General features: G+C 45.3%; 1 protein-coding gene across 1 annotated transcript in view; it reads right to left on the bottom strand.

The window, feature by feature from the left end:
• Window positions 1–1,578: 1,578 nt before the first annotated feature.
• Window positions 1,579–21,479, bottom strand: part of ALKAL2 (ALK and LTK ligand 2) — a 281,678-nt gene continuing 261,777 nt past the window's right edge. Inside the window, exon 6 of the mRNA XM_069606054.1 lies at window positions 1,579–2,399. The gene's annotated coding sequence lies outside the window, so the exon portion shown is untranslated. The remainder of the gene's footprint in view (window positions 2,400–21,479) is intronic.

Below are 21,479 nucleotides of genomic sequence, written 5' to 3'. Positions count from 1 at the left end.
TACTTCTGGAATTTCGAAGCAAGGAGCCCAGTACCAGGAACAGGAACTGGTTAAAGAGAATAAACATAGTCGAGGGAAAGTGCGAGGAGACTTTACAATTTGCTTGCCAAATGAATTAGACGGGACAAAGGAAAGGCTACATTGCAGTGTAATGGGGGAGTAAGTAAGAGGATGAGATGGGGGCATAAAGGAGAAGGGGGTGAGGAGAATTAAGGGAGTACCCGATTGCTGGGTTGGTAATGAAAGGTAGGGTGTGAAGTCATTGCTCATGCATTGTGTTATAGGTGTGTAATATGTGGTAAGGAATAATTGAAGGGTTTGAAACAGTTTACATGGGACATTGTGAAGGTAGGTCATTAGGTCACAAAAATAAGTGTATTTTGCAAAAATCTGGGGCTTGTTTGAGACTGGGGAGGTTTCAGGCAACGCGTGCTCCTCTACTTTCATTGATATGTGGGCATAAGGTCTATCATTTGATGGATGATAGGGGTAGTACAATATGGGATTTTTGGTGTAGTGCTTACAAAGGCTGCGTGCGGACAGCACCAAAGGGCATTGAGAGATAATTTGAACAATTCACCAAAGGCTACCTTGAGCCCCTTCCAATCTTTGAGCTGAGAATCCGTTTATGTTGCAGTGGACCGTGGTAAAAATCACCAAGAACAAAATAAATAAAGAAATATATGAAGCTCTAACAAAAACTGAAAGTACTGAATTACCTCTACCTTAAGGTCAATGGGGGATGAGCCTTTTAATCCCTGGAAATAGGCTTAGCGTGGAGGAAGAGGGGAATTGTGATAGCCATTTGAATAAGTGAACGGCTGGTGGGTTCAACTATTGCATGAGAAAATGCCATGAAATGGGTGTAAAGGTTTAGGCCATGTGTGTGAGTGGGCAATGGATGTGTTATTAAGATTGGTTAATATCAATCCTTTTCAGTCACAGAGCTGCCGGCATTGCTGCAGTGTACATGATCAAGTCACCAGAGTACATACACTACAGTCCTTGCTCTTGTGTGTCCTCTAATGTCAAAAGTATTTGATTTGGTCGGCAAGTGCTTGCTTTACTAAGATTTATATAGGCTGAGAAAGCGTCATTTCAAATGTTTTGTGTATGTATGCTTTTACAACACCAATAAAGGTATACATGTAATACTTGTGTCGAACAGGTAAATACAGTGAAGAAAAATGAATCCAGGCCAGTCAAGGAGAGTATGATGCTGAGGCGAGTGGGAGTGGAAGGCAGATCGAGATGTGACCAAACAGCGAGGGGTGGACATTTGCTTTGGACAGGATATAAAGTGGCGGGTCACATTCAATACGAGTCCTATTCCGCCCACACTGATGGACGTTGATGTGGGTGAAAGTCATGCGGTCGGTGTATAGAGTGGCATGGGGGAGGTGCCCTGCCGGTAAATCCCCAATTTATTTTGTGGGATGTAGGAAACAGATCGGCGATGCGTGCTTTTCTAATGAGCCACACAAGGTATCACTGTGTATATTTGCAACCCTGGGGATGAAGTCCATGTGCAATGACATCAAGTGCGTGAATCAGACTACGAATAAAATACACGTCCAAGACAGTTTTAATATATCAAACACTTTATTTATTTCTCATGTCTTTTATTTACAATATTTACATATTGCACGTTAGCTGGAATGTGCTATACATTTAATGTACATATAAAGAAAGTCATTAGCCTACATGTGCCTTTACAAATTCACTCTTTTCTTCCAGGTGCAATAACTCACCGATGTTTTTTTCCCCGCACAGAAAAAAAAAACTATAGCCAGCACTTTGCAAATCTAATGGCCTCTGCTTAAAAATACATTGTCTTGCGAAGACAAAAAGGCAAGGAAAATGGTCATGCAATTGTTCATTTCGACTTCCGGGGTGCAATGTGACCCTAGCATTACATTTAGGAATTAAAGTATTTTTTTCTTTTTACCAAACCAACATGTTTTGAATTGCATAAGCATCAAAGCTATCAAGTAACAACAACCAGTGCTGCAAAGCAGATTCTATCATGAGTCTTGGTCACACCAGCATCAACAAAGAAACTAGGACTTGCAGTCTGAAAATGAAACAGTATAAACAGTGGTTTTCTGACTGAACCGTGCACAATTGTATCACTTTGGGCAGCAAGATGTTGCACTTCATTTGCGAGCATTCAGTTCTACTGGCAGTTCTATGCATGTGCAGAGTGCAGATCTGCAAACTGTGTCGACAAGATACAAAAACACACGTTAAAGGAAACATGGAAGTAATTTGTCGAATTGCAAAAATAAATATTTTGTTCACAATGAGATATGTTATACATGTATTACTCTATTTCCCTGTTGTTTCCAAGGCACTTCTCTTGATTCTGAGGGTTGTATTTTTTCTGATGGTTTTTCCACCTGGTAAAAAGAAACACATATTTTAATTACTTACAGGCAAAATAAGGATTTGCTAAGTTACTGCTCTTAAAAACGACATTGGACGGTTACAGCGCACAACATAAAGCAGCCAGGGAATGAGCTAAGTGGTAGGGGTGGGGTACAAGCAATCTGGAGGTCTGGAATCCGGGGTGTTAATTCCCCAAGCATTGCTGTTCTGGAAACAGAACCCCTTTGTGCTATTTTTTGAGTCTAGTGTTTTGCATGTAAATTGAGTAGCACTCCATAAATTTGTCGTTAGAAATTGCCCCCTGAACAAGCAGTTACTGAGCCGAGGGGCATTTGACTAAACCGCAAGCGAAAGGTTGAGATCGTATTGGCGAACTATTTGGGTTTTGTGAACCATGAAGTAACTTTAAAGAACAGACACGGGCTATGCATGTGTGCTCTATACCAAACACACCCTTTAACCTAAGTTTCAATCCGACATTTTGCCCTTTTGTTCATCACCAAAGCGGTAATTATGAATTTTCACACTGAAAACAATAACCAGGCCAAGGTTTGGAAGTGAATACATAGACCCAGGAATTGGCCTAAACCGTTCCACCACTGGTATCGCTCAAACGTAGAGCTTGCATTGCATTTTGGATGATCGGACTGAGTGCATTTGTCTATCATGTCAGTATTTCCCGGCACTATGCAATTGAACATTTCTCCAGTGGCCCCATTACCCAGACAGCCTCCCAATAACTGACCTCAGATCTCAGGGCCAGGCGCCTCCTACTCCTTACTTTAGATTGCTTAATGGCATAAACTGGTTCTTCCTGATCACTGATCTTATGCCCAGTACACCATGTCTAGCCCATCCCACCCAATGATGCATCGAAGTAGCCCAAGCACCTGCCCCTTGTAGGACATTGGATCAAGAAAACATTTTCAGTAGGGAACAAAAGTCGAGTGAAGAAATGGTAGAACATTTGAGGCTTCAATCAAGTGAAACAGAGACAGTTCTAAAGCGATTTGCTCCAACTACATAGGTGTGACTGGGAACAAGCACAGATACATGACACTTTAATGTTATTGCAGTGTTCGAAATGGCTGTGATCTATTTAACTCCTTCGTCTAGCCTAGGAGAGCCTGGCCAGCTTAATACCAAGAGCTACAAGCAGCTACTTTTGGCTGATGAGATCAACTGCTGCCGCACAACCATGCACATGTGACACTAACTTTGAGTATGAGAAAGTTAATAAAGAAGGATGACACATATAGTACACATTTAAACATAATGGATCATACCGAATAGACAAAAAGTAAAAGTGTGCCTCTCATGTGGAGGTTTGATTTCTGGTGCACTCCTGCATGCCCGACAACCAGGAGCTGGCTTTACTCCTGCTCGTCTAATCGTAATTTCAAAGCCTGTCATTTAGATGTCCAACTGTATGAAATATTCCTGCAATTTAATACACGTTTGCTGCTCTGTTCAAGCCCTTTCTTCCCCTCCTGAGTTCCTACCCCTCCTCTGCTCACCCCACCAATCCTAGCTCCTCCGATACCCCTGCACCTAGTTTGTAACCCCCTGGGTACGTCTTCTTTGCACAACTCTGTTGCTTTCCAGGTAGGTTCACACTTTATAGGACCCATACGTAGAGACACACCTTTCTTTAAAAAAAGTGCAATTGAATTGATATTGGTTTGAATTTTATAAATATAAACCATGCCCCAAGTAATAAGAAAATAAAACCGCTAAACACTCCTGAGTGGACACTCATAGGGATTGATTTACAAAGTAATTTTCAATGGGATTTTCTCATTGAAAACCACTTTTGTAAATCAGGGCCATAATCATGTATCTTCTTCTTCATGTGCTACTAGATGAGCAAAGCACGAGAGTGTGCTTCCAAGAGCCCCGGCTCTCATTCTGAAAGGAAATACACATGTTGCAAATTACAGCTCCACCGAAATGAACTACATTGTGGTAGACATTGGCACCATTGGTATGCTGTCTTTTTGCTGGCGATAATAACTGCTGCTGGTAAATGCCACTGAGGTAAATACCCAAGGAGGTAATTTGCATTGTAAGTGTTAAAAAGTAGGGATGGTCATAAAATATATACTTTTTGAGGCAAGGTTTGCGCAGGGAAAACATAGGCACATTATTATTTGCCTGTTTTGCAGGTATTCAGTCTTTTAACCGGTAACCCTGTACACGTGTCAAAAAGACTCAATACAATAGACCGCCTCTAAAGCTTGCCCCCTTCACCGTGCCACAGAGTCAGCCAGAACCAGGAAGCAGCTGAGGCAGGGAGCGGGCTGTAGACACAGTAGATGTGAGAGCGGGCGGTGGTGTTAGGGGGCCAGAGAGTGTGTGGGAGGGTGAGCAGGGGCGATCACAGGCGGCTAAGTGATATTTGGGATTGGTTTAGATGCTGAGGGGACAGGGGAGGGTGAGTGTAGACGTACTCTAGGAGGGGTTTGGTATTACACACCCTCCAATGGATCAAACTGGGGTAGGGAAAGGGGGATGGGAGGTTGTGAACACTTTCACTATATTGTCAAATGATATGTTCTTTGACAATTTCAACTGTGTAATATCAACATGTCCGTTTGAAAGCCATAATGCACACTGTTATTTTGTTTATACGCTGAATTCATCACTGAATACATTAGTTGGTTTCTAGCGTGGTGTATTCACTTCCTTGCTTTTTCTAGCATGGTGTATTCACTTCCTTGCTTGTTTCTAGCATGGTTATTCACTTCCTTGCTTGTTTCTAGCATGGTGTGTTCACTTCCCTGCTTGTTTCTAGCATGGTGTATTCACTTTTTATACCATCTAAGGTAATTGTATTATTATTTTAGCATTCATAGAAGCACCCAAGACCCTCAGATATCACAGCGTTAGTTACATTAAGTGCAAAGTGAAAGGTTATAAAGTGAAAGACAACATATCAGCCTCATTACGACTTTGGCGGTAAGTGGTAAAGTTGGCGGCAATTCAGTTACTGCCAACTTTACCACTACGCCAAATTACGAGTTTGGGAATGGAGTGGAGGATTTGCCTCCAGGAAAATCCTGGAGGTAAATCCTCCAACTCTCTGCCGAAAAAATTGGCAGAATTGGCAGAAATGGCACGGCAGATATTCCGCCACAAAAGCCCTATTGAGCCCAATGGACTCAAATTAAATGGGGGAATTACAACGCCACCACCAGTTGTAATTCAGCGGAAATTACACCTGACCAAGTGGCGGTAACAGTAATTCATTTGGTCAATATTCCAGCAGATTTACCGCTGGCATACCTCCCAACTCGTAAGGAGGCCCATAGTAGTTACAACATGAGGAAATGACTTGAAGGCATACTTTGCGTAAATGGTAAAGGGGGCTGCTGCAGGAGTAGTACAGTTAAGCATGTTACAGACAGGTAGGATAACAAGTACAATATGGGGCTTTGGAAGTCAAAATCTGTAATAACAGGTAGGTTGAATACGAGCATAGCACAGGGCTAAGAAGATGTCAAATCCAGTAGTTACAGGTAGGTAGATTAAATGCAAAACAGCACAGGGCTGAAAAATGTTAAATCCAGTAGTGTACACATTCTGCTGAAGCCTAACCTCCTGGTGCGGGGGCTACTTCAGGTGTGTGACAGAACATGTCAAGCAAGATTAATGTGGGTGCGCAGTACACACGCCTGATCACATGGTAAGGGAAGCAGAGTCTATACTATGCAGTTTAAAAATTACCAAGTAGAATTGTTAAGAGGCAATGGCAGAGTCAACTGATTTGAAGCAAGATGGATCCAAAAAAGATTGCATCTTGCTGATCAACAGGAGAGCCTCGCCTTGTGAGACGGGAGGCAGCATCGGTGGCACCGGACAATAGTGGGAGTGATTCAGAGATGTGTGATGATATCAGCGTGATGGTTGCAGTGCACCTGGTAAGAGTGAGAACAAGTGTTGTGGGAAAGGATAGTAATATTCACTGGAAAGTCGACTGTAGCTTGGCGAGTGTAGGTATAGCCGGTAGGGCAGTTATCGCAAAATAGGCGCTTCCCCCTGGGGAGGTACATGAAACATGAAGGGGTGAGCCTAAAGGGGTACACAAAGCAACCCACATATTCCAATGAGCTGCGGGAATGGGGTGGTAGGAGAGTCAGTTAAGAGGATGAGAGATGTACCAAATGTGTAGCAAGCCTTTTGGAGGTGTTAATCTCCTTACCTTACCAGGTAAAGGTGGTACGTATGAAGATCACATCAAGACGATATCTCACAATGGACTAGTTGAAAACGAGATGAGTAGATTGGTCGGGTGTGAGTGTAGCTTCAGAGTGCTGTATGCGTCTGGACAGGCCCAGACAGGGGTGTTGCAGGGGCCTTGGAACAAGGCCCTTTGAGGGGGTCGGCTTCCCCTGGCGGCTCACTGGGCAAGGCACACAAAGATAGAAGCCTCAGGCAATCCGCTGTATGCGGAAGCAGGCTTTCGCCAGCAGCAGGTCTGGGGAGACTTATGGTCGCTGCATCGGCCATCATGGAAGTGTAGCAATAACAGAAAATGCAAAGTCAAAGCCCAACAAGGGCTTACCTGGTAGAGGTAAACATGGGCACGGTGTTCTTCGGTTCTCAGATGGGGAAGCACAGGCCCAAACGGGTGTTGCAGCGTTCTTGGAACTACCAGTTTGAAAGGAGGTAATATTATTTTCTTCTGGTAGTAATTACCAGGTGATAGATAATACAACACACCAAAGTTGGTGCAGAGCTAATTTACAACCTGTGACATTTTGCCAGAGCAGTAATTTAAAGCGGGAGGAATGGGAGTTGAGGAGCGTCAGCTAAATATCTGAACATAATTAGGACACATCTAGAGCACATGTAAAGATCATGTATAATACATAATGGGCAAAAAGTTAAATTGTGCCTCCTGTCGAAGTTAGGCTTGCAGTGCGCTGTGTACTTGCTCCTGGTCCCCCAGTGGGAGCTCATAATGCCCGAACCCCAGGAGAAATTCCGAACAAGTCTCGATCAGGGATCTTCCAGGAACATTTGTGAAAGTAATACGGTTGAAAAATAGGTGCAAAACACACATGGCAACAAAGGACTACTAAGAGGATAGAAATGTATGACTTATGTTATTTAACCACATATGGAGAACCATTTTTGAATAATTAAATCAAATCTAAGGATGCTTTTTACAATTTTTAACACGTATAAACTATTATTCGAAAATGTTTGCACAGATACCTGTGTTTTACAACTGCCTTTTGTTTAGCTACTATCTGTATTTAATATTGTGTGTGCTGTATTTTTGTAGCTGAATAGCACTTTAAGCATGTTATGCGCTATCCCGTAAGACATAGGGCTTCATTCACAGTTTGCCGGTCTTGAAAAAAGGGTGCTGGTAGCAACTAACTGGCACCCTTTCCGGACTGGCAAACTACAACTCTGCCTGCCAGGGCTGCTGCGCTTGGCAGTTCTGACCTGCCGAGCGCAACAGCCCCAGAAAGCAGAGTTGATACGGAAGCACCGGCACCGTTACAATGGTGCTGGTGCTTCTGATTCCCCATTCCCGTGGAGTCCTATGGGGAGTCCCATGGGGACTGCACGGGAATGGGGACTAACTTTTTCCGCCGCCTGATATCCCGGGCCGCCGGGACTTGTAATGTCCCGGTGGCGCCGGGAGTCGGGCAGCCGAAACAGTGTTACAGGGTTGGTGGCAACCTGCCAGTGGTACTGGTGGGTTATCGCCAACCTCGTAATGAGGCCCATAAAATTGGATTTGGTAACTTGTCAAATCAGATGTTCATACTTTAAGGCTTTGCGCTTTGATATCAACTTTGTTGCAAATACATTGATAAGAAACCATGCCCGTTCCTCAATCATGTAGGTTTTTGGGATTGTTTTTTGTGTCGGCTATTGTCGCTTGAGACACCTATAAGCCGTAACTATTGTATTAGAGTACAGATGGGGAGAAATGGCATACAAGGTGGACACAGCCTGTAGGTGATGTTTGGGGGTTTTGCCTACCAGTTGGCCATGCTAATCCCTAATGCCAGTCCCACCCAGTTCCTGCTCCTCTCCGCCCAAAAGAATCTCCTCATTGAAACTTTCGGCTCCATTTAATGAAGCCTTACCATGAAACTTGGCACTAGAAGTGCCTGCCAGTGTTTTTTTAAGCAGTCTGGTATATAATTACTTAATTGGTGCTGTAAACACAATATTGGTCTAATATAAATCTCTGAACTAGGTCTCTTTTAGCCACTTGATTTATACCAAGTGTGTCCTTCACTGAAGTACTGTTAAAAACGGTTTTGGCTTATGTATAAGTATTAGGCATTTGCCACGCACTTCCATTACATGTCCAGGCCCTCACATAATTTTGCACCTGCTATCATGAATGGCTAGTTAACAACACTACGTCTGTGCCTGGCAAGTGCCTTTCCCATGCCTACACAAAAGCCCAAACTGTTGGCATTGCCAATGCTTGTTTATGAATATTAGCTATATTTGTGTTTTGATATTTTTACCTGAATGCTACAATAAGAAGGGTCAGGGGGTGTAAGTAATGTCTGTAAAACACCAAAAGGAAAGCTGCCTAGACCAAGAGTGCTCATAGTGAAAAACTAACAAAGTGCCAAAAACCATAACTGTGTTTGAATCTAGATGAAAGTATCACCATAAAAAGCCACATGCCTGAATAGCAAAAGTAGTGAGTAAGGTGCTTTAAATATACAAATAAAACGTTTTATTCGGACCTGTGATCTCAAACACTTGATGAAAAGCCATAGGATATGCACACGCATTAAGACAATTGGGCTTCATTACAGGTTTGGCGGTCCGGATGGGTTTTCACTGAAGCACCGGCACCGTTACTAACGGTGCTGGTGCTTCAGGTTTCCCATTCCCATGGAGTCCTGTAGGACTCCATGGGAATGAGAAATAACCGTTCCGCCGCCGCCTATGATATCCCGGTGGCACCGGCATATCAGGTAGTGGAAGCAATGCTACGGGATTGGCGGTAGCCTGCGGCCGACCGGCGGGTTTTACCAACTATCTTGTAATGAGTTACAATTGTATCTGTATGACTTATGTAAACATATTGGTTGATACAAGGAATACCTATAAATTAGGTACTAGCTGTACCTGTCAATAACAGTATGGCAAAATGTAAATAAACAATCTATTATTATTATTATGAGCAAGTATTAATATAGAAAACATAGGTTATCTGCATTGAGTGAAATTAAGGTTTGTCCACACCGCAGAAAATCAATGGGCCTCAGTACATGTTTAGCAGTGTGGGAAGAAAAGTGGCAGTAATTCTGTTACTGCTAAAGACGGAGGTCCAAGTATGGCTCTCATGACCCCCACACGACTCTCAGCGCGAAGACTGAGACATGACACATGCACCCCACTCTTAGGCCCTTCACTGCCATCGTTGATGCATCGTAGATGTGAACAAGCTTACTCTCTCAAACAGCCATTTAGGCCATACCCAGTCGATGATCCAGAGCAGATGGAGATGCCATCAATCGAACAAGTCAACTGACTGCAAATCAAGAAATCAATGCCGTTATCACTGACATCACGACGTAGCCGCACTTAGACATGAAGTACATAGCCATCCATTCACGAAGTTACACAAACATGCATTAGCGTATTGCAGATAGACACAAAACGCATGCTTATAGCACACATACATATCTCTATATATATTCACAGTCTTTGCCAAATCTGAACCACAAGACAACAAAATATACTTATAACCAAGCTTGCATATGCTTGACTGCCACTAACATGGAAAAGCCATATGGACAAATATGCAAGCTATAGGCCCACTGAAGTGAATGAGGAAGGGGAGACCGGTTTTGAGTACATGGAAGGGCTGGCATGATCGCTGCAGCCAGAGGCAAGCAGGACGAGGTACCCAGCCAAGGACGCCACCTGCAAGAAATTCAGACTAAAATCCTCCTAATCATAGGCAAGAGAGCTCAATTTCGGGGTCTCAACTCACGTGACCCAGCAGAACAGGACAATGCCTATTCAATCAAGGTGGACGGAGAGAAGCTGTTCCCACCAAATCAGATGTGGAAAGATACAAGTGTTGCTCACGTACTGCCATTTGAATGCACTCTCCCAGGCTTTGGTGATCAGAGATGGCAACATTAGTTAACACACAGCCCCTCATGTTTATTCTCATTGCTTTGAAAAGGTACACTCAGCCTGGTAACCGTCCAGGGTCCCAGGGCTGGAGGACACATTCTGCCCAATCAAGAGTCACCATTCACTTGAGTATATAATATGTTGTGAGAGCCCATGTTCTCCCTGCGACATTGCAGATTGAAACATGCAGAGGTGGTCCCAGGAGGTGTCACCAGATATGGCTATCTAATAGTAGGACTAACCCCTATAGAACATATACCTAGTTCGCCTAAACTGACCAATGTGAATCGCCAATATGTTTCGGGGACAGAGCTTGGTTTTGTGACACCCCACCTGGATAGACTCGTGTGACACACGCACAGAAGACGAGAACCCTGGAGAGCTCATGTTTTTCTAGTGTGATACCTGTCATTTTGTTAGATAATAAAGACAGTAAACCTTGCCCCATGGCTGAGTCTTCCATTCTTGCGGTGGGGAGTTTTTGATGGGCCTGAGTGTTTCTCTGCTGATAACTGGGGAGAGTGCTATAGAACCCTGCCGCTATAACAAGTCGTAGCAGAGGGATGGTCGCTAAGACCTTTTGGCAGTAAGCTGCCTCATTCTGCTGCATGCCAGAGGGGCTGCACAGCGACCCATAGAAATCGACGTCTAAAGGCACATGTGGGCAAACACAGAAGAGGTTGATAGGAACCGCCTTTGGAGGAAATTCCTGCACGCTTCCTGTGGGTTGCCTAGCAGAAAGGACAGCAGAATGGCAGCTTGTGGGAGAGTTGGTGTACGAGGGGCTTCAGCGAACTACAGAATGTAAGTATAGACTCACCCATCCGGCAAATGGGTGGGAGGAAATGTTCAGCTTGATGTTTTCTGTTAATTTTTTGTTTTGGGTAAGGATTACCCGTTCTTTAGGCGGGCAGTTTGGGCTGTCAGTTTAGACAGACAGCTTAGCTGATGACAAATCTTTGAAAATAAAATCAATAATGATTTCCCTGTGAGTGAGGCAATTTTGCTTGGTTGATGGATGATTAAATATGGTTTACCTGTCTATACGTGTTAGCGGGAGAAGCTAGCTTATATCACGGAAGGTGGTTTCCTGATTTATCTCTCTGAGATGTATTCCTATATGGCGACGCTATAGAAGAGGGACCACGTGACTTAATGGTTTACTCTGTAATTTAGGCAGGAAGACAGACGTGTATGTGTTATGTCATGTTTGTCATTATGTTTGGGCAGATATTAAGCAAACATATTTGCTGAAGGGTCAGGCATCAAGAATTCTTCCTCTAAGGAATTGGTGACGTCACCAGCAGGGTTGTTTAATAGGCCTTGAGGTACCCTAGAAGTGATGGATTTCAGTAGTTAGACTGTTGATTGAGTTTGAGAACTAGAGTTGGGCAATTGGGACGTAGCTTGAGAAGCATACAAGTGGAGTTGCCATTTGAGCATTCACTGTGAAGGGCCACAGTGAGCAGTGCGCAGAGCATGCCTGCAGTGATGGTGGTGAGCCGGAGAGGATAAAGGAAAGATTTAATTGCACTGTTATGATTTAAATACATGGTATTTGATAGACAGTATTGCGATTGTGAATTGCATAATTGTTAGGTAATATTGCATGTGTCGAAATCCCAATTTGAGGTCAAGTAAGTATTGGCAAGTGTTACATAAGGTGATGAAATGAGGGATACACCTCTGCAACACTTATGCAAGGTCCTCCCACAGTATCAACACAAAATATGCAAGTAAAGCACAGAGTGAACCTGCAGTATCGAGTGCAAGTTGGCAAAAGCCAGAGCCCAAAGACGTAAGCGTTTCCAAATGTGCAGCAACAATTGGCCACTTATTTACACTTTTTTATGCAGCCTATAAGGGAAACAAATTAAGCGAACGACTGGCCATATTAGAGTTATGGAAAATGTTTCGGGATGAGGAAGGGAACTCGGTCCAGCGACATTGGATGCTGAGTCAAAGGGATATGGAAGGCAAACGGCCCTTGGCTCCCCCATCTCCTCCTCAAACCGCAGACGTAGATGCAGCAACAGGAAGTAAGAGATTTTACCCTGTAAAGGAGTTAAATGTAGAGGCAGGATACACCAATCCCACTTTCACACCGCCAGCGTATAGTGGCGGGTACCAACACACGAGATATTATCTGTGAATGTAAAGAGCGCAGCAAGCTGCAAGTGAAGGTAAAGGTGATGACGTGGGGAAGACAGGGCTTGATGAGGGCCAAGAATTGATAGTCCTGAATGAATGGGTAGGCAGACAGATACTGCTTAAACTGGATGGGAAAGCCACAAGAGTGACAGAGCAAGTGGGAAGGAACTACTGGGTAGTAAAGACGCAGAGGAGGAAGCTAAAGAATGGATGGAGATAATGGAGGAAGTACATAGAAAGGAAAGGGAAGAGAAGGAGGAAAGCGAATGGGTGTGGAAAGAGAGAGAGCGAGTAGAAGCACGAGAAAGAGAAGAAAGGGAGAAGAGAAAACAAAGAGAGTAAGAGGACGTAGCAAGGAGGAAAGCAGAAGAAGAGTGCAAAAGACAATTGCAACTAAAGGAAGAGAATAAGGGCAGAGACAAGAGCATTGAGAGACTCTCTTTGAGGGCGGTGGAGATGAATATGGATTTGGCACGTTTAGATGGTGAGGATGTGGAAGGGATACAAAGAAGGTTAGGGGAACTCCACAGGAGTGGGAGAAACAGCACAGCTACCCTAAGGGCAGATAGGAGTGCTGCTGGATCCTCAATGAAGGGGAAAGTGGGAGTACAGCCTGAACAAAGGGAAAGCAGCAAGAAGACCCAATGTTAAGGAGGCTTTGCTTTGAGGACAAGAGAGAGGGGGACAGTGACAGTAGTGTTGGGACCATGGGGTCATATGAGGATTCACAGGGAAGTGAAGATGACGAAGAGGGAAGACCATCTCGCCGCTCCAGGGAAACCGGCCCTGATATAGACACAGTATGGGAGGTGAAGAAACCATGGACAGAGAATAGGAGGGCGACTGCTGCATCCTAAGAGCAGATCATGCAGCGCGGATGATATCACTACGTATGTGCAGAGGCTCAGGGCCCTGCCAGGATGAAAATAGACAGAGATGGCAAATGGGTTTATTGCCACAAAAGACATGGGGAGACAGGGCGGAGGGACAAGACTGACAGTTCCCATTATTGAAAAACGGTGTTGGGCGGCCTCTGTATATTTTGTGGCAGCAAATGGACAAGGACAATTTAAGATGCAAGCTACCATCGTTGACTGCAGGGGCTGGGAAATGGATTCATGAGCTCGAAAGACTGACTGCAGGGATGAAATTAGCAGTGGGTGGGTAATATGAAGAGTTTATTCTCAGCCATTCTTGGGGAGGTAGCAGACGATGCATGGAAATGGGCAGGCTATCCCAGAGTGACTGCACAGAACACAGCACACAATGGTGTGCCATTCAATAACTGCCGAGCAGCTTTATGGGAATCTCTAAGGGTGAAATACCCAGACACCTCATATATAAGCGCGATAACGGCACGCAAAATGCATGAAGATGAAGACCCCATTCAAGAGATTCAAGGGCGATGGTGCCTCGAGACGAGAGAGCCATGGAACAAAACAGTGGGGTATTTTACCATATATTATGTCAAGGGTTTGCCCAAGCAGGTGCAAAAACCGCTGAAGAACCTGGTGGGGATGGAGGCTAGGGCGTGGTCAGAAACTCAGCTAACCATAGTGCACTATTGTAGACTAATGCAAGAGAATGCGAGAAAGAAGCATGAGGAAAGAAAACAGGATGAAGCAACATTAGTGCAGAAGACATTATCCAAGTACAAAATGGAAGGGGCAATGGTAATGAGTGGGGAAGGAGTAGTTACTCCGCATGCACAGAATAGACCACAAATAACAGGGGGAGTTTTTGCAGGGTGAGGAGATATGAATCAGTGGTCACCTCAGGGGAGAGGGTTTGTGTGTCAAATGCAACACGGCACAGAGAGGTTTCATGGGGGACAGCAAAGACCAATAGGGGGTTCCATGCAATGTTGGGTGTGTAGGCAAATGGGCCACATATCTCGAGTGTGTAGGAACAGGGGTGGGATGCACCACAACACCAGAATGGGGGGAATGCTGCACCAACCCACATATCAGACTGAGCAGACTGACTATTATGGCCAGGATCACACACACTTGCAGATATACGCTCTGCGACAGACGTACACACAGGACATGCAAATGCAGCCATATCAGCCAATGACACATGCATCACAGACGCAGACACCAGCACAGTAGAATGTCATAACCACGACATGTGCAGACTCAATGATGCCGACACCAGTGCGAAAGCTGGGGGGAGCGACTGTTCTAGGGGGCAATCCATTCACAGGAACGGGAATATCATTATACCCACAATTGGACAGCCCACAGACAGAGCTGATGTGTTAATTCCTATCTGTCACTCCCAAACCGGCTGAGTAACCAGGTATAGAGGTGACCATAGGTGACAAGACTTTTTCCTTTCTCGTGGATACGGGGGAAACTCAGTCCTGTATTAGGGATGGGAGATACCCAATGTCAGGCATTGCCATGAATGTTCAGGGATTTTCGGGGTCTACGGATTTGGTTCTTTTTAACGACAAACTTCCACTTTCCATAGGAGAACATGACATGACCATACCACTGCTATATTCCCAACAGACACTGGTGAACATAATGGGTAGAGACATAATGAGCCAACTTAACATGACCATTTCCTTCAGAGACCAGGGGATAGTGTGCTCTACACCAGGGATTCATTACATGAACATGAGGGAACTCATTCAGGCATATTGTGGGCAGACGGTACAAAGGGGGTTGTCAGTAGACATTGAGTTGTTTCAATATGGATTGAAAGTATTGAAAGCATGGCTCCCAGGGATACAGGGCAGGCTGTTATGCATAGCCAACGAGTTCTAATTACGCCCAGAGATTCCCTTAGGTGAACAGGAAGGAAAGGTGATCCCAATAGAACTGGAGGCAGTCATAGTGAGAGATGATAGAATAACATTGCATGGCACTGACAAAACAGGACGATCATGGAGAATGGTGATTGCAGTAGGGGAGGGATACAGGTTGACTGACGTAAAAGATGAGGACGATTGATCAGATCACGAGGTGGTGTTTGACATCATCATTACATATTGGGTGAGAATACATTACAGTGCCACAGAGATTGGCTGTGTTGCGAAAAGACTCACCACCATTTTTCGAGGACCAGTGGTCCCTATGACATGGGTCTACTAAAAGGGATAGTGGCAGTCAAGATAAAGCTCCAACCAGGGGCTATTTTACCAAGGGTGAGACAGTATCCCCTGTCAAAGGAAGCAGACAAAGGCATTTATGAGACGATTGCAGCGCTAGTAAAGTAAGGCATTCTGGTACCCTCAGAAACTCAATGTAACATAATGGTGTACCCTGTAAAACAAGGCGATGGGGGATCGTGGCCTTTTATTCAGGATTTGCATCCCTTGAACTAAATTGTTGAAGCAGAATTCCCTTTAGTTCCTAATCCAGCAACGTCTTCTTCTCTATACCACTCCATGAAAAGTCACAGGACCTGACCTCATTTCTACATAGAAACAGGAAGTGGAAACACACAGGATTACGACAGGGGTACTTCGAGTCACCTTCTGTCTTCAATAGGGTCCTCCAGATGGATCTTGGCAACATAGAGACAGGGAGCACCGTCCTACAGTATGGGGATGACATTTTTACTTTGTAGTAAGTCAGAAGCACAGTGCCGAAATGACTCAGTATACTTGTTGACTTTTTTGTCAGAAAAGGGTTACAAGGCGGACAAGGAAAAGTTACAATATTGCCAGAAGGAAATTCTATATATGGGATGGGACAACTAATATCGCAGAAAGGGCAAAAAGTGACTCCAGAGAGGGGGCAGCGTTGATCTGTAGAACACAGATGTCAAAGACAGTGAGAGAAATGCAGCAGTTCTTGGGCCTCTGCAATTATTGCAGAGCCTGGATGGTTAGTACATATACAAGACCCTTATTAAGCGAGACTCAGGGAGGCACAGAGATGGGACAGCAAGTTGCTATGGACACATGAAATGACCGAAGCATTCGAGGACTGAAAAAAGCAATATGCACAGCTCCAGTGTTAGGGATCCCAGCCTACCATGAGGAATTGTATTTGTTCTCCCACTCCAATGGACTAGTGATGACTGCAGTACTCACTCAGAAGACTACCCAACGACACAATGTTTAGGCGCGTTATAAATGCCATATCATATCATATCATATCACAAGCCATTCTCCTATTATATTGGATGTCAAGACCCAGTGATGAGAGGACATTATCCATGCAAACAAGCTCTAGCTGCTGCTGCATTCATGGTAGAAACCTCAGTGATGGGATGCAGCACCATGCTTTACGTGAAGCAGGCTCTCTTTGCAATCCTCGAAAGACTAAAGAGTAGGCTGACCACACAGAGAAATTCTGGATATGAGTTGATTATCTCGAATCCAGCAATAAAGGTGGTAAGGTGCAGAATTGTAAACCCTGTGATGGTTCTAGCTGAACCAGCAGAGGAGGAAGACTATGTACATGACTGTACTACGCACATGGAACAGTATGACAATGAAGACAGGTTCCCTGGAATGCCCCTCTGGACCCTGTTAAGATGGATTTCTGAACTCTGTCCTGGAGGGGCAGAGTTTCAGAAGGCCAGCCTAGTTTCTTGGAACAGGGTAACGTCTGGACAAGCCAGACCAATCAGGGTAGCGATCGCGGCAGTCAAGACTAGGGCCCTCATTACGACCCTGGCGTTGGACCATGGTGAGCACCATGGTCCATGCCGGTAACTTACTGACTCCGCCATGGCGGAATGGGGAATTACCGCCCCATTCCGAGGTTGGCGGGCGGTAATTCACCATGCCGCCATGGCCCTTCCCCATTCCCATTTTTGCCCGATAGGGCTCAATAGAAATCGGGAAGGCGCTAAGTACGGTGCTTAACACCAAGGTCCCTTTGCGGGTTGGATTTTAACACCAGCAAAAAACAGGCGTTAAGGGGTTAACGGCGCCGCCACCTTTTACGGCGCCGTTAACCCCTTAACACCAGGGTTGTAATGAGGGCCTAGGTCTCAAGAGGGATGAGGGTGACTGAAAGCCCGCAATGAGCACACAAAGCAAGGACACTTACAAATTACTCCAAGCAGGTGTTATATAAAAAATATAGACACATTTATTACAAGGCCTTTGTAACATTGACCGTAGCGAGAAATCACAATAAATCTCAAGTAAACCAATACATACCAATCAAATCCAATATATATACAAATACAAACGAGTCTAACGACCTTGGGTCTGTGTAGTGGGGGTAGGCCAGTCTTGTACTGCTTGTACTTTACTGGGAAGAGGCTGTATCTTCCCTCCACCTACTTCATGTCCAAGGTAAACCACTGAGCCTTGTCCAATCTGGAATTTACTAGCCTTTATGGTCAAGTGTGCTTTCTGAAGAGCCTGGAGCACAATCCCGAGGTGTTTCACATGGTCTTCCCAGGTGGCATTGAAAACTGCTATATCATCCAGATATGCAAGACAGAATTCGTCCAACCCATTCAACCCAACCCATTCAACACATGATTCACAAGCCTCTGGAAAGTGGCAGGTGCATTCTTCAACCCGAACGGCATTACCCTGAATTGGTAAAGGCTGTCTGGAGTAGAAAACGCTGTTTTCTCCTTGGCATGTTCTGCTAAAGCTATTTAGGTCAAACGTGCTGAGGTACTTGCAGGCACCCAAAGTATCCACCAGCTCATCTGTTTGAGGCAAGGGGTGTGCATCTGTCTTGGTGACAGCATTCAGAGCCCTGTAATCCACGCAGAACCTCAATTCAGAAGTGCCTGCCTTTGGAACCAAAACCACAGGGCTGGACCAAGGACTACTAGAGGGTTCAATCACCCCAAGGTCTAACATCTTGTTGACCTCGGTCTTAATGTAAGACCGTGCTTTGTCTGACATCCTGTATCCCCTACTTTTGGTAGGTACACTGTCTCCTGTGTCTATGTTATGTTTGCACCAAGGTGTCAAACCAGGCGACTGTGAAAACAGGGGGGAAAACTGCCGAAGCAAACTTTTCACCTCAGCCTGCTGATTAGAAGTCAGGTGAGGGGCCACTCGGACTCCCTCAAAGGAGCTATCTGAAGGACCGCTTTGGAACAGGTCGGGGAGAGGTTCAGACTCCTCTTCCTCAACATCTGAAGCCAGTAGCAGTGCTACGATTTCAACTCTTGGGACGAGAGCCTTCAGCCTATTTACGTGGAACACTTTTGGAGCCTGTCCAGCCCTTCCAAGGTCCACTAAATAGTTGACCTCACCCAGGGGCTCCACCACTGTGTAAGGGCCTGACCATTTGTCCTGTAAAGCCCGAGGCCTTATGGGATTCATGATCAGGACTTGCTGACCAGGTGTAAAGTTGATGAGGGAAGCTTTATGGTCGTACCAATGTTTCACCAGCGCTTGTCCTGCCTTCAATTTATCACTTGCCAAGCCCATCAGAAGTACCAGCACATAATCTACTACGTTGGTAGTGACAGGGGGAGTGGGCATCTCCCATCCCTCTTTGACTATGGCTAAGGGTCCCCGTACAAGATGACCGAACAGAAGTTCGAAGGGGCTGAAGCCAACACCCTCCTGTGGTACCTTTCGGTAGGCAAACAGTAAGCATGGTAAAAGAAGATCCCATTTTCTTCTCTGAGGTTCTTCCAGAGCCCCAATCATGCTCTTTAACGTTCTGTTGAAACGTTCCACCAGACCATTGGTCTGGGGGTGGTATGCAGAAGAGAACTTGTAGGTGACCCCACATTCTTTGCAAATAGCCTGCATATACTTTGCCATAAAGTTGCTGCCTCTGTCAGACACAACTTCTTTAGGGAAGCCAACCCTAGTAAAGATGCCAAGTAACACTTTTGCAACTGACTTGGCAGTTACAGTTTTCAATGGGATGGCCTCAGGATATCTGGTAGCATAGTCGACTAGCACCAAGATAAACCTATTGCCCGAGGATGTCTGCGGGTCAAGGGGACCAACGATGTCGATCCCTACCCTTTCGAATGGTATTCCCACAACTGGGAGTGGTACCAATGGAGCTTGGGTTGTTGAGCCACTCTTACTAGATAACTGGCAGGAGGCACAACTCCTGCAGTGACTTTCTACTTGCACCCCCATCTTGGGCCAGTAGAAGTGCATGGATAACCTTTGCTTGGTCCTCTTAATACCAAGGTGACCAGCAAGGGGCACTTCATGCGCCAACTGCAGGAGGAAGGATCTTACAGAGAGGGCAACCACCAACCTCCTATGGTCTCCTTCTGTAGACTCTGTGGGCTCACTATACAGGAGTCAACTTTCCCAATAAATCTGATGCGTCCCAGGAGGTTCACCCTCAAGCTGGGAGCAGGCCTGTCTCCTTAGGCCTTCCAGAGATGGGCACTTACGTTGGCCTTTACTGAATTCTTCCCTGCCAGGACCACCTTCTACTAACAAGTCTTTTAGTTCTGGATGGTCGTTGGGGTCAAATACTTCAGGCATCGCCACCTCCTCGTCATGCCCGGGCGATTGATCAACTTACTCCACCGCAGTGGTAGGCGAGTTCGGCGGAATGTTCTCTTTCCCTCGTCTTGACTTTCTTACTCCTTTCGCCTTGGGTTTCCCCTTCGGCTGGGGCGGCGTATTGGTCTTAGCCAATGCTGCCCGTGTTTGAGACCGTGTGCAGGGTCTGTCGGCAGTGTCTCCTACGAGCCCTAAAGCTCTGAGATTGTTGCCTAACAAGACCTTTCCTGGGACGTTTCTCTGAATGCTCACTGGAATCCTGACTGCTGTACCATTTAAAGTAAGATTTACAGGTATTACTGGAAACATGCGAGGTGGGCCGTTAGCCAATTTAGTGGGCATCAGAGTAACTCTGGCAACTTGCTCTGAGTCTACCAAGGTATAATCCACTACAGTTCGACTGCACCCACTATCCCTAAGAGCTGGAGTATCCACTCCATTGATCAGCACACTGTCTTTAAAGTGGTGCTTGGTATTATCTGGAATCCTAGCATACGCCTCTGTGACTTTAGGCTCCCAGGAACCCAGGGAAACTAAAACTACCTCAGCTTCTATCCCGCTCGGGAAGGAGTCTGAGGAGAAGGATGCTCCTGTAATCTCTTCTTCCTCGTAGGAGGAGAAGGCCAGATTAGCGGAGTGGACCCCCAACGGTTTAACCTTACATTGGGATCCCCCTTCACGTGGTCAGTTGCTCCACAAGCAAAACAAGATCCATTGGGTCTGTTTACATAAGGAGGCTTATTGTAACCAGAGTTCTGTTTCGGAGGCTGACCTCCACTACCCTGTGAGTTCTCTTGTGTCTTACCCTTATTTTTCTTTTTGTGGCCCTTTTGAGAAGAAGATTTATCAGATTCTCCACCCTCCTTATCTTTGGACTTTTTCCCTTCCTCCTGCTTACCAGGATGAGTTTTGTCCTTATGGGACACTCATTGTGACACCCATAAATCTGCGGCAATGGCCAGCTTCTTAGGATCTATCTCCTTTGAATCGGCCAAATGCTAGTTAATCTCCGGGGAAGAAGATGCAAAAATATGTTCCAGCATGGCAAGACTTATCATGCCTTTAAAGGTAGAAACCTTATAACCTTCGACCCAGCCAGTCAAGTTTTTTAAGGATTCGGTTACATAAGATACCCAAGTACCACCTTCTTTTTTCTTATACTCTCTGAATCGTTTTAAATATTGGGCAGGAGTCTTTCCAAACTTTAAAATGAGAGTTTGCTTTAACATTGCGAAATCCGCTCGCTCAGCCTTTGACATTTCCATAATGGCACTATAGCCAGAATGGGGCAGTCTGCTGAGTAACCAGGCAATCTTATCAGCATTGTCAACTTGTTGAACTTCGCATGCATACTCAAACATATTCAGCCACTCCATAA

Source organism: Ambystoma mexicanum, chromosome 4p (genome assembly GCF_040938575.1).
Source record: "Ambystoma mexicanum isolate Mex_15411 chromosome 4p, UKY_AmexF1_1, whole genome shotgun sequence".
NCBI classification, from domain to species: Eukaryota; Metazoa; Chordata; class Amphibia; order Caudata; family Ambystomatidae; genus Ambystoma; species Ambystoma mexicanum.
This window is presented reverse-complemented; position numbering and strand designations above follow the sequence as displayed.